Source organism: Megalobrama amblycephala, linkage group LG16, assembly GCF_018812025.1.
Source record: "Megalobrama amblycephala isolate DHTTF-2021 linkage group LG16, ASM1881202v1, whole genome shotgun sequence".
Lineage (NCBI taxonomy): Eukaryota > Metazoa > Chordata > Actinopteri > Cypriniformes > Xenocyprididae > Megalobrama > Megalobrama amblycephala.
In genome coordinates this window covers 28,647,185-28,664,942 of record NC_063059.1, presented here as the reverse complement: position 1 = coordinate 28,664,942, position 17,758 = coordinate 28,647,185, and positions in this window count along the sequence as shown.

Sequence of the window (17,758 nt, the reverse complement as noted above, 5' to 3'; positions counted from 1 at the left end):
TTGATGATTTCCTCTCCTGTTCACATGCAACACCACTAGAGGGAGCCTCACCGTTATTTGAAAGAACAACACATTGTCCATAGACAGAATAATCTTAGTCATGTTGCAAAAGTGCTGTTTCTTTGTGGTTATCTCAAAGCAAATTTTACAAAACACTGTTCTAGATTTAAACCCCCACAACTGAGGCTTAAACCAAAGAAAATCTGTAGTCTGTGGTGTTTCAAAACAAATAGGCCTACATTATTTTTTAAGTACATACACATACTGTTAGTGCAGCCATTTGTGTGGACTATAACCGGTATAGTTGGTTTTTATGGTTGGTTTTTATAGTTGGTTTTCACTTGATTTTTAAGCCTGGTTTCTCCCAAGGTTTTTTTCTCCATTTTAACACCTGTTTGTCACCTGATTTCACCTGTTGGAGTTTGGGTTCCTTGCTGCCTTTGCCTTTGGCTTGCTTAGTTGGGGACACTTGACATTTGATACTCAACAATGTTTTGATCTGCGTTCATTGACACCCTTGTATGCGAACTGAACTGAGCTGGATGATGACTCCAGTGCTAAATATAGATAAATTAACTAAATTATTAACTATTGATTCGTACAACGGAATGAATCAATACTGAATTTACTTAAGCTGGACAATGACACCATTTTCTTTAAGAGCTGCTGTGCAGCCAAAATTATATACTTGTTATCACTGTAAAGCTGCTTTGACACAATCTGCATTGTAAAATGCACTATATAAATAAAGGTGACTTGACTTGGTTTTCTGTCAAACCTTTTTTTTTCTTTCACTTATCCATTTATGGTTGATAGGGTCACGTGATCACTATGAGGGCACACCTATTACAAATGTTAAAGGGTTAGTTCACCTAAAAAATGAAAATGTAAGTACACAAGTCATTAATTGCTCACTCTCATGTCGTTCCACACCCGTAAGACCTTCGATCATCTTCGGAACACAAATTAAGATATTTTTGATGAAATCTGAGAGGTATATGACTTGTCTATAGACAACAATATAACCACCACTTTCAAGGTCCAGAAAGGTACTAATTTTGTTAAAATAGTTGACGTGACTGCAGTGGTTCAACCTTAATTTTATGAAGCGACGAGAATACTTTTTGTACGCAAAAACACACAAAAAAATAACGACTTTATTCAACAATCTCTTCTCTTCCCTGTCATTATCCTTACGCAATTAACGCCGTAAGCACAGTGAAGGCTTGTTTATGTACGAATGCCTTGGCCAAAGCTGCACACGTGAGCAGCACACGGCATGCGTGTGATGCTGATGCAGGAGCCGGCCAATAATGAGTCGCGTTCTGACATAGAACCATAGACTGTAAAAAAATATGGACGTAGTGTCCGTGACGTCACCCATAGAGTTCTGAACAGCAACTTTGAAGCGAAAATGAGGCCGCTGCCATCTAAGCAGCACGTGACCGCACGTCACTCCCAGATAAGTGAAAATGGGCAAAGAGGCGGTACATGGTAGTAGCCCATGTGACTGGTTGCTGAAACCACGCCCGCCTAGCTCGACGTGACCATGTTAGCTATCTATCTTACCATCTAAAATATTAATAAAGATAACAAGATATATCATTAGAAAGTTCTAAAGGTTTACTGTCAATCTATGTTGTTATTTATTTTATTTTTTATTTTATAAGATATAGATGCAACAAAAAAAATCAAACGGAACTTCATACCTTTATAATGAAATAGAGATCGCGAGATGAATCCAATCCGTGGCACTTGGGTAAAATGTCCATTGCAAAACAAAACACAGTACTTTTTTGTCCACGAAAGCGTTAAATCCATGAAATATTGATATATTATCCATTGTTTGCATCACATTTCTTCTGAATGATCTGCTCACCATCATCGTTCTTCAAGAAATAATGCAATCTGAGCGGCGTTTATGTTGTAAAACTGTCTGTGATCGTATATATCTCACAAACAAATGAGCTCGTGTCCAAAGTATAATTTTTCAAAATAGTGCAGCAGTTTTAGTTATAATAGCCAAGCAGTGCTGTCGGTGTTTTATATCCTCCTGCTATTGTCATTGTAGTAAATCTCAGGAACTTTTAGCCAATGCCAAGACGATCCAACAACGTGTGTTCTGTTTATCTCCCGCATGCGAGCACATCTACACAGATGCACATCTGTCTTGACTATTAATGCAGCAAGCCATATTTTATAATTGTATTAAAAAAAGAGAGAAAAAAGCACAAACACGGCTGAGATGCCAAATTCAGGAATTAGCTGAGGTAACATGACGGCTCACAGACAGCAGCGGCATACCTGTCACTCAAGTGACCACGCCCTTAATTATGCAGAATTTTAAGGCTTAGTATAATTTAAACGGTTGAGTTATAAAAAAAGTTCACCCCCCTCAGAGTTGTCATGAAGGGCAAAATTAGATATACAGACCAAAACCACAATTTGAACCAGACTGTAAACATGTTTTTTTCTGCTGTAAACTTGGCCATTTTAACATGGGACTCAATGAGATTCTGCTCTCTTCTGCAGCCTGTCCCTAGCGGCCAGTCAATGAATCACAGTTTAAGTCACTTCCATATTGGCTTCACAAGAAACTGGGGGAGGTTGCCGCTTGCATAGAATCTGGACGCGCTGGATGAAAACAGCGAATGAGAATGACACAGAAGAGAAGATACTGTTGAATAAAGTCGTTATTTTTGTTTTTGTTTCTGAGCAAAAAATTCTGGTCGCTTCATAAAATTATTAGGTTGAACCACTGTAGTCACGTTGACTGTTTTAATGATGTCTTTCTGGACCTTAAAAGTGGTGGTTATTGCTGTTTATCAACCAGTCCTTTCATCAAAATATCTTAATTTGTGTTCCGAAGATGAAGAAAGGTCTGAGGTTCAAAGACGGCCGTTTTCCCGGTCTTGCAACCAAAGATAGCCTTCGATAATTTCAGTGTCAGATCATCACGCAGTGTGTTTGCTGGTTAGACCATCTACTGACCAGCCAATAAAAATGCAACATGAAATCAACGCGACATGGCGCTAAAACTTAAAACTGCTGCGAGCTCTTTTCCCTTCTTTTTTCGCCGCTTCCTTTTTTTTCAGAACACATAAAAGCTAAACTGCCAAAGTGTGATTTTAACAAGGTCTTTTTCAACATGGTGTGATTTGTAACGATCTTATAGACCTTATGTAGCCCCGCCCCTTTTCAGCGCTGCGCTCGTTGTCTTTTGACTTCCGGCTTGTATTTCCACAGCGATCTTATGTATTTATGAATGAACTGCTCATTTTAAAATCTTCCCGTTCTACTGACATTTGTTAAGACACCCGCTTTAAACATTACAATGCTCATGATAACTTTTGTTAACTCTACAACACGTAAATCCACTTCACCAGCTAATTATTCTTCAACAGCGATGCCATATATGCCCAAGGAAGTCGACCGGAAGTTGAAGTCGGCCGCGTGCCGCCATCTTGTAGCAGAACTTCACTTGCGTTAGCCATCCCATTGACTCCCATTCATTTTGGCGTCACTTTGACAGCAAATAACTTTACATCTGAGGCGTTTAAAGACTCAATTTGTCCATTATTTATTTCTAAAGATACACGACAATGTATAAAGGGCTCCATTACCTTCTATGTTACATTATGGCCCCGTAGAAACAGTTTTTGTAAAAATAGGCTAACGATTGCGTCATAACCACTCGACTCTCTGTCGCACAGTAGAGAAATTACCGTACAGACAGGAGGAGAAGCTCGCAGGCAATAGTATGCATTAACTTAATATGGCGTACTGGCGTTACATTTTAAAATACTATACAAAATAATTAATCAGAATAATTACTCCTGCTCACTCACGCCAAAGAAACCCCGCTCAAGCTCGCCGTCTCTGCAAGATTAACGATGGCAGTTTGCACGCACAGCTACTAGAAGATTTACATCTGTCAGACAGGTTGCTGACGTCATCAAGCTTAGTTTGAGTCTGCGCGTCAGAAACGGAAGTGCTAAAAATCGCTAAAAAAATGGGCTTCACTTGTCTCAATTGAGTTCCAATGGGGTCGCTGTGTCCATTTCTTTTACTGTCTATGGTTTCTCTGCAAAAGTTTGTAAACATTGCAACGTTTCCTGGTGGGCGGGGCTTAGCTGGAGGAAAAAAGAGGCGCTGGACGCAATGTTGACAAGCGTAAGCTAGCACGTTTTAGGAGGGATTTATTAAACATGGATGCAGAAGAAGGTTCGGAACTGTCCGAATATGTACAGTCACTGACTCTGCGGGACCGTAACAGCTATTTTTGTAAATTAACTCTCGCGGATGGAAGCAGGCTGCCTGACCCGTATGCCATACGGCCACGGGAGTGGCATGAAGACTTGACGGGGCTGCCGAGGGTGGAGTGACCGGACATCTACACTTACCTCATCGAGTCACCAAGTGTTTACAGCCGAGAAAAGCTACGGGCATATAAATCCCTGGATGCCTACAACTATGTTATTAATGGTCACGTTCAGACATTACAATACAACAACGTAGGCCTACAGATCTTTGTGTGGTGCGGTCAGAGGTGTTGCCTAGCCAGAGGCAAGGCATGAAGGGTGACGTACCACAGCTGGGTGATCGTAAATCGGGACAACAGTACAATTTTAACAGCGAACTGCACTTGCATGTCAGTTTTAACCTAACAGTAAATAGACAACAATTTATAGTTTGCTGCAACCACTGTTATAAATCCTAATTAATATGTTTTAAAGTCATGAATGTATTACTCTTGAGGGAAAGATTTCATTGAAAACTTTAGTTTTGAACCAAAAGTGCTGTTCCTTCTATTCTGGCAGCCAAAAACACAACAAGACGACATTTTAAAGTCAAAACCTCAAACTTTTAGCGCGCCTGCTATGAGTTCTTCCTTATGTTTTGCCTCCAGCTAGAGCGGTGACGTCACAGTGACGTAGGTCACAGTGACGTAGGGGTCTTGGATTGCTAAAATCGTGCAGCGTATCCCAGGCTTTACGGGTGTGTAACGACATGAGGGTGGGCAATTAAAGGTGCTACAGAGGATGTTTTGTTTTATACTGATTAAAAGACTATTTATCAGGTGCACTGAAATGAATAATTTTAATATACATCATCTGTGCACGAGGTAGGGCCTTAAAAACATCAGCCAATCTTTTACGCGATCATCGCGTAAACGATTGGCCCTCTGGCTTGTCAATCACTGCCATTACGTTCCTTGTGCGAGATGTGCGCGGCTGCGCGCTCCAGTAACTTTCCACACTCCACAGGCGCCGCATGCAATGTTTTTGTCAGGAGACAGGAGTAACAACTGCAGATTATGAGTTACCTGCGGTGAGTCCAACATAATGAATCCACTAACACGACACAGCGAATGCCGGTGGTAAACACTCGTGTTCCAATATTCGTGCACGAGTTTTGGGAGGCGTTCCCTCGAAATGAGCTGTGAAGGTGGGGCATGCGCTTGTTTCAAAAACTCACTAACAGTCTTTGGTTTCTCAGTCGACGAAAAAATCATCTGTAGCACTTTTAATAACCGAATTTTAATTTTTGGGGTGAACTAACCCTTTAACACATACTTTATAAATATAATTTAGTTTCTGCATGGTTTCAGTAACAACAAAATTTGTAATTTATTCAAGGTTTGTATTTTCACCAAGCGGTAAAACGTTTGTAAGTCGCGTTCGATTGTGCAGGTAACGTTACAACAATAGAGCGTGTGAACTCTTGAGAATTCAGGTATTTAGCAGTGACATTGTCAGGCTTTTCTATTTACAACTAAGTAAGTTGATTCACAGCAAAAAATACGATAGCATCACAATATAAAAATGTAATATGTAACAATAAAGTTTACAATGGCTTTATAAATTAATTAAAAAACATAAAAAAGCAACATACAACTAATGCACATTCTTTGCTCTACATTTTCTAGAAGCAGAAGTGTTGTTATTTTGCGCACCTACCATCGTAAACACGACTTCCCACCTCTTAAATACGAACTTCCCAGGACTAACACGCCCACAACTCGTACAGATCGGAGCTTAAAGAAACTTAGGAGCTTCCCACTGGTATTTACGACATTGTGGTGGCATTCATGTCGGTTCTGCTCGTAAATACGATCTTTCCGACATGATTTGAACGCACCATTATTACCCATGGACATGTTAACGTAATTGGAAAATGCTGTTTGGCGATTTCCTTTTCAGATTATTGTGTTAGTGAGGACAATTGTTTGATTATTGAAGTCTGTGTAAGCATAGCTCTTGTTTCAGATGGAAGCACAATAATCTCAGAACTGGAGGTGCTTTTATATGTCCTGCAGTACAAACAGTAGTTACTCTTTGTTCACTCTGGATAAAAGCGTAGCCTAAATTGTTATTTGTTCATAGATATCATACCCCCTAAATTAATTTTGTGAAAAGCATTTAGTACAGTAATGATATTAAGGATCTTCTAATGTCAAAGCCACTGCACATTAAAAATTTACATGGTGCTAAGTAGGTCATGATAAATGCACAGAAAAATGACTTTCATTATATGATGATGAGGATAGTTAATACACGAGAATAATATATGAGGAAGGACAGTGGGGGTATGAGAAGTAAATACGCCGGTCCTCCATTGGGTAAAACTCTAATTAACGTGAGTGTGAGGTACTCATCAGAACAATACCTGAGAAATGGGGCAGGAGCTCTTCACAGGATGCGGGTGTGACCTTATTAGTTAGAAAGATGACATAATTTCAATTGCAACGCAATGTGCTAATTGCAATGGCTAAAAGTAATATGTGAGCAGTGATTTATTGTGTCGTAATGGAATTCTCTATGATGCAATTTCATGTAATGTTAAATTGCATGGCAGGGTTGAACTAATTAATGGAGTAGATATATTTAAAATAGACAAGTAGTGTCATTTTGGGAGATTGAGTTTGCAAGAAATTACCAGACAGGAAAGGAATCATGAAACATTTATGCACTGTACCATATCCAGACAGATGGGCCTATCTGCCTCTGTCTGTCTCTGGAGACTGTGGGTAAAACATTAGCTGCGAGTGCAACTCTCTGATAGTTTGCAATATTACTATGATGTTGGGTTATGCTGTTTTCTGAGTATGAGGATAATGGGAAAACCAGCTGCTGGAAAATGAACTCATATGATTTAACCTAAGGAAAAATTAAGGCCAAATGAAGAGCCCTAAATAACAGAGTGATTGAAGAGTTCCCACTAAAACAGCCTGTAATTTAAGACCAATGTGTTTGAGAAACCAATGCTGAGAGTATCAATGGTTTAATACCTCTAATAATTTATATATATATATATATATATATGATCGAAAATACTGTAATGTGAAATATTATTACATATTAAAATAACTATTTTATGTGTATTAAATGAACTCCATCAGCCTTCAGTGTCACATGATCCTTCAGAAATAATTCTAATATGCTGATTTGGTGCTCAAGAAACATTTACTATTATTATCAAAGTAGAAAACAGTTGTGTTGCTATTTTTTGTGATGAATCTTTGTAACTAAGAGTCTTTACTGTCACTTGTGGTCAATTTAATGCATCTTTGCAGAGTAAAAGTATTCATTTTCTTTTTTGTTGAAGTAAAAAAAAAAACATTTTGAATGGTATTGTAATTTTTGTGTAAATGCATGTTTTCATTGTTACCTTTCCAATGTAAAAATGACATTACTCAAATTCAGTTATAATGACAAAGACCTTTTAAAGCATTAAAAATGCACCACAGTCTCTGCAATAATTTTATATGATAAGACTCATAATTATGATCATGGCTAGATTAATAATGAAACTACTTTTTTAAATATTGCAATCACATTCCATAACAAGTGTAAAGAAGAAATTGGCAATGCACTCAAGGAAAAACTGGTTTCATTCAAGGAGTTGTGTAACACGGATTTCTTGGAACATGATGTTTATCACCAATGTGGCAATTGGTATTTACAGTTATGACTACACAGAAAATGCTGCACATATTTTTTACATATCAGACCATTTTCTTTTTTATAATACATTGCTTTAATTCTGGACACCAGCAGCGTGTTTTACCAGTGGAATGCAGGGGCATTTTTACACCCTCTGACCCAGATGTAAAGGAGAGTTCAGGGCAGAAGTGCCAGACAACGCCAGCAGTAGGGATGGGACGGTTGAGTGTGTCCTATAGCACACCCCCTGCTGTGCATAGACCAGCCCCAGCCACACGTCTCCCGACCGGCTCCAGCTGTAGAGGTGCTGCTCATCTTTCATAATTCATTACAGGGGCCGAGACACAAAGCAGGCTGCCTGCAGGCTGTGCTATGATGATGTAAAAAGTGCTGCATTATTCATAGGATACGTTATGTTCTCTGCTTCAGACCGAGTGAAGGTCTGCCCTCTGAATCACTGAGTGATTGGGAAAGAGGGCAAATGTCAATGTGTATTGTGGTGACCCGAATGATTTGTGAAAATGCTCCTCACAAATAATACACCAGGTCAGCATGAAACTGTCACCACGCTGAATTCTACGCAAGGATGGACATCACAGCTAACAAAAATATTTTTGAAGATCCTTTTGCTAATGTTCCCATTAAGATTTGAAATCAAATATCTGAACATTCAGAACACTATTAAAGACTAACTGTGAACCAGGGACGTTTCCTCCGAGGAGGCAAGGGAGGCAGTGCCTCCTCAAAAAAAAAAATAGGAAGAGAAATGAATCCATATTACATATAAAACAACACAAATATTACAAATTCTCTCGTATTTCTAAAAGAACACTGCCTTACAGCGACACCCGCAGGTAAAGTTACAGCAGGAGTCATGCCTCTCTTTCCACTCATAGTAAACCATTAACAAACATTCTATTAATGTTACAGTAGGAATGTTTGTTCAAAACTTCAAGGCCCTGTTTACACTACTCCGTTTTCGCTTTAAAAAGCATAACTTTTGCTACGGTTACAACTGTTGTTTACACTACTCTGGCGTTTTCTCCCATTGAAAACGGAGACTTTCGAAAACGCTGCAGAGTGCAGACCCGTTTTAGTTTGAAAATGCCAGGGTTGCCTTTCAGTATAAACGGACCAAAACTGAGACTTTTGAAAATGGTGGCGTGGCTGCCCACGTTCACCCTGCGTATCCTTGACGACCGTGTAAACAGTAACATGGAAACTGAACTGCAATCTTCGCTGGCTTTGTTGCCATTTTAGCAGCCACTGTTAAAATGTTAACTGTTAAAAAGGATTAGTTCACTTTCAAATAAAAATTTCCTGATAATTTACTCACCCCCATGTCATCCAATATGTTCATGTCTTTCTTTCTTCATTTGAAAAGAAATTAAGGTTTTTGATGAAAACATTCCAGGATTTTTCTCCATATAGGCCTAGTGGACTTCAATGGAGCCCAAAGGGTTGAAGGTCAAAATTACAGTTTCAGTGCAGCTTCAAAGCATTCTACATGATCCCAGATGAGGAATAAAGGTCTTATCTAAAGAAACCATCGCTAATTTTCTTAAAAATAAATAAATAAATAAATTATATTTTATAAATAATTGTTATATACTTGCACTAGCATATCGTATATGACAATTTAGTTCAAACTTTGGCCTGTGGAGGGCAGTAATACACTTAGCAGTGTCTACACTGCTGGAATTCTAATAGAGAAGAAGAAGAGAGCTAGTTCAAGATGAGAATTTATGGTTAAAATGTATAAAATTTTACATTTTTTTTAAAGAAAATGAGCGATGGTTTCTCTAGATAAGACCCTTATTCCTCATCTGGGATCGCTGTAAACTGTAATTTTTACCTTCAGCTGTTTGAGCTCCATTGAAGTCCACTATATGGAGAAAAATCCTGGAATATTTAACTAAAATAACTAAAATGTGCTTTTAATATACTTTCTCTGTATTTAAAAAAATATATTTAGCTACCACTTGTAGTACACTATGGGTTCAAATGTACTATAAGAGGTATCTAAATACATTTTTTAAAAACAGAGATAGTATATTAAAAGCACATTTAAGTTAATATTTCATGGTGTCTCAAAATAGCACAGTTGAGATGTTCACTTAGATGTTCTTAAGATTATCTTAAGTAGTACTAAAGTAGAATTTTTAGTATATTAAGTACAAAATTAGTGCACGAAAATAGAGCACTTTAAGTATATTGTAGAAATGTACTTTTTTTTTCACCTGGGGTCTTCAGGCAAAAGTGGTGTACATCCAGTTGACTCCTTTTCCTGTAACATTCTGTACATTAAATTACTGCCTATATAGTTTTGAGCAGTAACTCATGCAGTCATTTATGAGTCACTCAATACAAGTCTTACCAGTTCACAAAGCAGCTTAGACACTCTTTTATTTTTAGGAGTGAAGGGATCTGAGCACTCTGAGTCAGAGACAACCTTTTCATTAAAGATTTATAGCCTCAGGAGATGCAAAGACATTTCAGTTTAGAGTACAATCACCAGTATTGTCCAGCAAGAATATGTGCTCCATATTACAGAGTTTCTTTCAGATACTGTAGTTTTACTCCTGCTTGTTGTCACAAAGTTTTAGATACATATACATTATGGAAAAGGAAATGATCTGTCTGCGTGGACGCAGAACCTGATTTCACCAAGTGCAACATGTTCTTGGATCAACGTTCCAATCAGATTTGAGGGACAAGTTTACAGTTTATGTCAAGTTTAGGCTTCTACATCAGAATTATTCACCTGTCATTTCCCTCTGATTTTAAGGATAACTTATAGGTAGGGGGGTAGGGATATAGTTAGGATTACATTTTCGGACAGGAATGTTGTTCCGGGATCAACAAAATACGTTGACCAAAGAACACGTCTAATTCTGTAAAATATAGGCCTACGTGGACGTAGGAAAACTATCTATTATGATTATGTTTCTAATGGACACTGTGAAAAACTACAGTTTACATGACACCATTTTCAACTAAAAACTGAAAACTTTTTATGCATTTTGGCTGTTCATTTACACAACATCTGTGTTTTGAAGGCCTGAAAGTGCAAGATTGTAAACTACAAAAATGCAAATTTGCGTATTACGTGTTCAGTCTATAGGCGCATAGTGTTTCTTTACAAAGTGACATCACCAACTACTGGCCTTGCATGAATAGTACAGCTTTTTAGTCATTTTTGCGGATCCATGTCAACAGGGATCCTTTTGACAACGCTGTCGTCTGTACGTGAAAAACTTTTCAGTTTTTAGTTCATTGCTGTTGTGTAAACGTACCCTTAGTGAGTGACAAGTGACAATTGTGATGATGTCTGGGCAGATCTTTGACTGCGGATGTGTTTGGGGTTTGGGAATTTGGAGCAGTTTGACCCCACTTGGAATGCGACCATGTCTGAAAAGAGCAAAGCGGTAGTTTTTTGTCTGAAAAATTGCCAGAGGGCTTGTGAAATTCAGTCAGTGGCATAACAGGATCTCAAACAGACCTTCATAGTTCCACAACAGAAACCTGCAAAGAATTACAAATCCAACAGGACAAAACATGCCTCAGCAGAACCAACATCTGCATCTTTCTATAATCTCTGCAACATTTTTCATGCTATTTTGTATTTTTTCGAGTTGTATGCAGATAATTTAGTATTATTCATATAGTATTATATTATTTATTAATTTTAATATCACAAATAAAATTCATTTCTAAATAGCTTTATTTCAGTTTTAGTAATAGTAGTACTTAAGATTAAGCTTATTTATTTCAGTTGCCAAGGCAAAATTAAAGAAGTTTTTTCCTGTCTTTTACTGTACACTGTAAAAAAAATCCCAGTAAAATTGACGGTAAAAAAACGGCAGCTGTGGTTGCCAGAACTTTAACGTAAAAAATACAGTAGCAACGTAAAAAAAAAATCTGTTAAATTTACGGTAAAATAACGTATTTCATTAACTGATATAATGTTAATTTACCAACCTAATGAAGTACTAATATCTGTTTTGTACTTTTATTATACACTGACAGTCACCAAACACAGTGATGATGAGAGTCACATGATGAATCAAAGTTCATCACAAGCAGCTTTTCCACAAGCTGAGAAGGACAACACTAACATATAGAAGGTGCACACAGTGTCATTCACACACACACTAAACACCATCATTATAACATGCATGAAATTTTAAAAATGCAATAAACATTAATTTAACAACATTAGATGTAACATAAAACCCTAATGTACATAACTGATTAGAAAAAAATGAGAAAAACTAAGAAGAAAATATATCAAATGTGAAGTGTCACGCAGGGAATTGTGGGAATGTCAATTTACGGTTTTTCACTGTAAATTTTACAATTAATTCTTATTTTTCACTTCCAAAAACTGTGAATTTAATGGTATTTTACCGTAAAATTACATTAAATGTACCGTTAGATCTATTACAGTTATTCACTGTATATAGTACGGAAACTTTCTGTAAACCAATTGACAGTTTTTCACCGCAGCATTTTTATAGTCTTTTACTGTTAAAATCACGGTCATTTTTGTATTTCCTCATATTCTCCAGTCTCTGCTCGGTTATCTTAGTTTCTGTGTCAGTGCATTTGAAAGTACAGAGCAGATTCCAGTGTTATCAAAAAAAAAAAAATGTACCCATTCATCTCTTATCATTTTACTTAGTTCTGCATCTCACTAATTGAATGGGAGGAAACTTATTGCATTCATATTTTCAAAGAAATTGTTCAACCTCCCACCATGAATAAATTCATGGCATTAAACAGGAACAACAACAAGCTGTCTGACAAGTTGCCTCATTGCTTGCTCTGTAGACGCTCGTTTCATTTGTGTTATGACTGAAGCTAGTTAATAATGCATTTCAGGCCTTTTTATCTTGTATTTCAGAGCTTTCCATTTTCAATAATGCTTTTATTTTGGGAGAAAAAGACAGCAGGATAATGGACAACCCAGCCTGTCAATTAATCCCAAAAGTGATTGTAGGTTTTTTGCAAGTTTTTATTAGCTTTGCCACACCCTGTTATCTAAACAGTCTCATCTGATACTCTAAATGGTTAAACACACCATTACAAAGTAGTATTTGTAACAATTACTGATCACTCGAGATTCTCCTGTCTAGACCTTTGTGATCAGTGGGCTTGTCCTCTCTGTTGTGTAGGTCTTGGTTTCTGTCACTAAAAAAGGTGGTGCTAATCAAAGAAAAACAACAACAACAACACCCTCTCACTGATACTGCTTTACGGTATTGTTTATTTGGGCCTTGGTCTGTTTTTTGTCAGATCTTGGTTTCAGATATTGGGTCTTTGTATGGGCGTCTGGTCTTGGTTTGACAGACTCCAGGATTTCGGTTATCAGGAAACCAGAGTATCTGAAATCTCTTGTATGCTTTGATGCATAATGAAAGTGATAAACGTTATCCGGGTAAGTGTGTGGGATAAAGGAGACTGATATGTCATCTGAGTGTTTCATTAGAATGATTCAAAAATGGGTTTTAGTGGCTCTGGAGAATATTATGACTTGAAAATGGGGTAAATCTGAAGAGTTAAAATAAAAAAGAAACCTAAACATGAAGGACCAAACCCAGGGATACAAAACTCCCCCTCACATGATCTTTTTGAGGTTTTCTCACAAAAAAAAAAAAAAAAAAAAAAAAAACTTGTTTGGATGTAGAGAAGGAGCAGCAGTTATTTGGATGTAGAGAAGGAGCAGCAGTTAGCCATAAGCATTCATAAACAGGGTTTCAGACAAATACAGTCGGTTTAACATTTCACTGCAACACTTTGGCTGTCATCTTAAGCATGTTGAATATTAGTTCAAATGAAATAGACTAACAAACATCACAATGTTGAGACTATTTCAGAGCATTAACCACCATTCATTGTCATTGAGGCAGAGATGAGTGTTTTTAGCACGTTACAGCAACAATGTTCAGCTAAAACTTGGCAGAACTAAAATAACAAAGAGTCATCTCCAAAAACGTTGTTTTGTTAAGGGTTTGTGAGTTCCCAGCATGCATTACGGCATGAATAAATTATACAGTTACTGTTAAAGGATTAATGTTTTACTATTTTATGCTTTTATTGTTGTTTTTGTCATTATGTCGGTTAGTTGGGCTATTTGATGTGTGTTGATGTTCATTTCTTATATTTTTGCTTTATTATATGTTTGTATGCAGAATTTTAAGGGTGTGCTATACATGAAACATCTTCATGTTGTAAAAAGCCTTTTCTTATGTTAGTTGATTCGCTGAACAAGAGATCTGTTGTTGAGAAAGATTTAGCAATGTATTGTGTCGTCTTTGTTTTTTGACTTTTCTGAGCTGTTTTTGTTGACAAAAATGAAGCTGAGATATTTTGAGTTTTATTTTATTTATTAAAGTGTGTGTAAAAAAAAGTATATAATATCTTCTGCACGTTAATGTTATGACTAGGCAAGATTATACTGCATGGATGATGTCTTTATAGTATCAGAACATCAAAGAATTCAAAGGTCCTCTACATGTGGTCTGCCTTTCAGGTCCTTTTAGAAGTTATCAAATATTTACATGCCTATACCATCATATCCTCTCATAAAAGGTTCTCATATATTACCACACCACAAGAATTAGAATCGTTTAGAATTTTACAAAAGAAGTGCAAGCTGTTTTATGTTACATTATATCATTAAACGTTTTTTTAATGCAAAATAAATGACTGAAAAGGAAAACACCTCATAATTGTAGTGCAAGTGCAGGTACAATAAAAAGCCCTTCTCCATTGGAAATGTTATAATGGCACAGTTTGATATGCCACAATCTATATAACAGAGAAGAAAGGGGGAAAAAGAACCCTGGGGAAAAGTGGGGCTATAAACTCATATATAGAGCATGAGAAGGCGGGGGGCTCTTATCCGACACTCTGTGTTAATGGACGCTTTGCATTTGCCGGGTCATGCTGAAGCTCTCACAAATTGTGAGATGGTCTCCAACCATTACGGACCACAGACTGATTGATTCCTGTAAGCATTACGAAGCTTAAATTACTTAAGTTACTGAAAAGGGCACACATGCAACAATTACTGTCCCTCCCTCACCTTCCTTATGAGTTCAATAGTAAGTCAATAATTCATATACTGAATGTGGATTCACTTTCCTTAATGTTGGTTCGAACACATTCATGTATTACTTCACTCATGTTATAGAGTTGAACACTGTTCCGGTTTTCTCATTCATCTTTAACATGCTAAAATGTTTTGTACACAATCTGTGGGGGAAAAAAAATGGCTTTGCTAAAAGGAGTAGGCTATGTATATGCGGAAGACACCTTGTTATTCAAAGCTTGAGGCTGAGAGTTGTTCTTGCTGGGACTGGAGTATCTTCTAAAGATGGCCCAAGGCTGTGGGCTCTAATCTCTGAGATGTGTGCATCACCTGGACCAGGTCTTGTGTTGGATCTGTCCCTCAGAGCCCACGGCACAACGACAAGAAAGCAAAACAGTCAAATTTAACAGTGTACAGGAAAGTCATTTCATAAAACTGCCTCATGAACCTGTCATTTTTCATCTCTTTGAAATAATGATTATTTTAAGCCTTTCAAATCTTCAAACCACATCACAGCAGGGAGAAAAAATAATCAAAACCCCCTGTCCCAATAGAACGTATCAAAATTATAGGTAAGTAACCTGTATTCTCTTATTTATGCCTTTATACTCTTTTTTTGTTTGTTTTAACAGGTCTCTGCCTCAAAGGGCTGAAGGATTATCTGATTATAAAGGGTCTGTGAAAATGATCTGTTTCACTTTTTCAGGGCCTGTGAGGTCATTTTCTTTTTCCGCAGGATGATGTAATGATCAAGTACTGGTTACACCTGAATAGTGTCACAAAAACCTCAATTTAAATGCCCATTTCATTATGAACAAGCTCATTAACATGGTTGGGAAAGCTCAAAATGAATAAATAAATTGTATATAATAAATGCAACAACTAATGTTAGAACAAATATGTATTTGTTCCTTTATTTAAAAAAATATTAATAAAATAATAAATTATATTTAATAATAAATTTATCAAAATTACCAATAAAGTAAAAAATCTAAAAATAATAAAATTAAATTGTGGGCAACAGTGTGCTATTAAAAGCAAATGCAAAGTAACAACCAATCCAATCTTCCATGATCTCACTGCCAAGCTCAGTCAGATGAACTAATGAAGCATTCATGCATTTGAGTTTGGCTATTGACTGACACTGAGCAGGTCATTAAGGGCATCCACACCTCCCACAGACCTGTAGATTACGTCAGGGTCAAAATGTCATCCTCCACTCTCAGCCCCCACCCTCCATTACATTCAATGATACATACATATAATGAGGCTATGCAGCTTAGAGACACTCATTCACACTCTGTGGAGCGGGTGAATTTCCCTTTGAGCATATTAGAGGAGAGCTTTTTTCTCTCACACTTTTAATTGCAGACAATCTTATGCGAAGCTCACACCTTTTTGGGCCCCTGATTGTTGTTGGTTTGTACTAATTTGAGGCGAAAGCTTCTTATCAGCATAATTTTCACCCTGTCTGACATTTTCTTCTGGGGACTATTCATGAGACTTTGCAACATCATGCATGCAATAAACAAAAACATAATAATTTGTGAAAATATATTAATTATTCAACTAAACCATTATATTAACAACAAAATGAACCACTAAAACACATAGGTAAAATGTGCATTAAGAGAAATACTGTGCCCTGTTTATGAACTCACAGGCTCTCCTTTGAGAGCGAGAATCATCATGGCTTGCCTTTGTTCCTCATGCATTCAGTCTCGTATCTATCAGGCGGGCCATTAGGAGGTGTGAGGTAGTACAATACAAACTGAGGGAACACCCCACCCCTGTGCCCACACTGAGATGTGTCTGTGTGTGTGTGAGAGAGAGAGATGGGGGATTTCAACTAATATTGGGGCAATAAAATGCAAAGGAGGAGAAAAAAAGTGGCTAAAAGAGAGGAGGGATATATAATGGAGGGAAGAGGAAAAAGAAATATGCAAATGATGCAACTCTCTTGATGTACCAGGTTTACTATTCGATCTGGAGAATCTCTCGTCTAAAGGCTCTTTCATTCCCGGTTTAACCTGTTCGACTGATTTTATGTATTGCACATCATTTGATTAAAGAAACAACATAGCTAATGCATAGCTAATATTATTAGCTCTATACTACTGCTGCCTTATAGTCACACACAGCTGCAATGTCTAAAATGCATGTCAAGGCATGTATAAATAAGCATTGGAAAAAATGCAGTTTTTACTGTTTCTTATGTAACAGCCTTCCTCTTTATGTAAAGCACTTTGAATTGCCATTGTGTATGAAATGTGCTATACAAATAAAATTGCCTTGCCACCAACAATACCTACTGATTGTTTTGACGGATAAATCTAATAGTATACTCAGGTATTGCTTAATATCCCTAAACTAGTGGTCTATTTCTGACTCTAAGTCTCTCATCGTTCAAAACAATATTCAAATACTTTCATCAGTTTTAAAAATTGCTGGGGGTGGGGAAAAATGGCAGTATTTGGAAGGCAAATCATGTTTCAGGCCTACATTTATGTCCGATTTATTGTGGTTTTAGTTAAGTTAAATAATTGTAAGTCATTTTGGAGGTTTATTGAGAATAATTCCTTAACTTTCTGAGGAAGTCTTACGCATTCTCATAAGCAAAGATACAAAAATAAATAGTGCATTTAATATGAACCAATGTCTTCCAGCATAACCTGTTTATACAGCCAAATCAAATATTACGAAAACAATACTATAG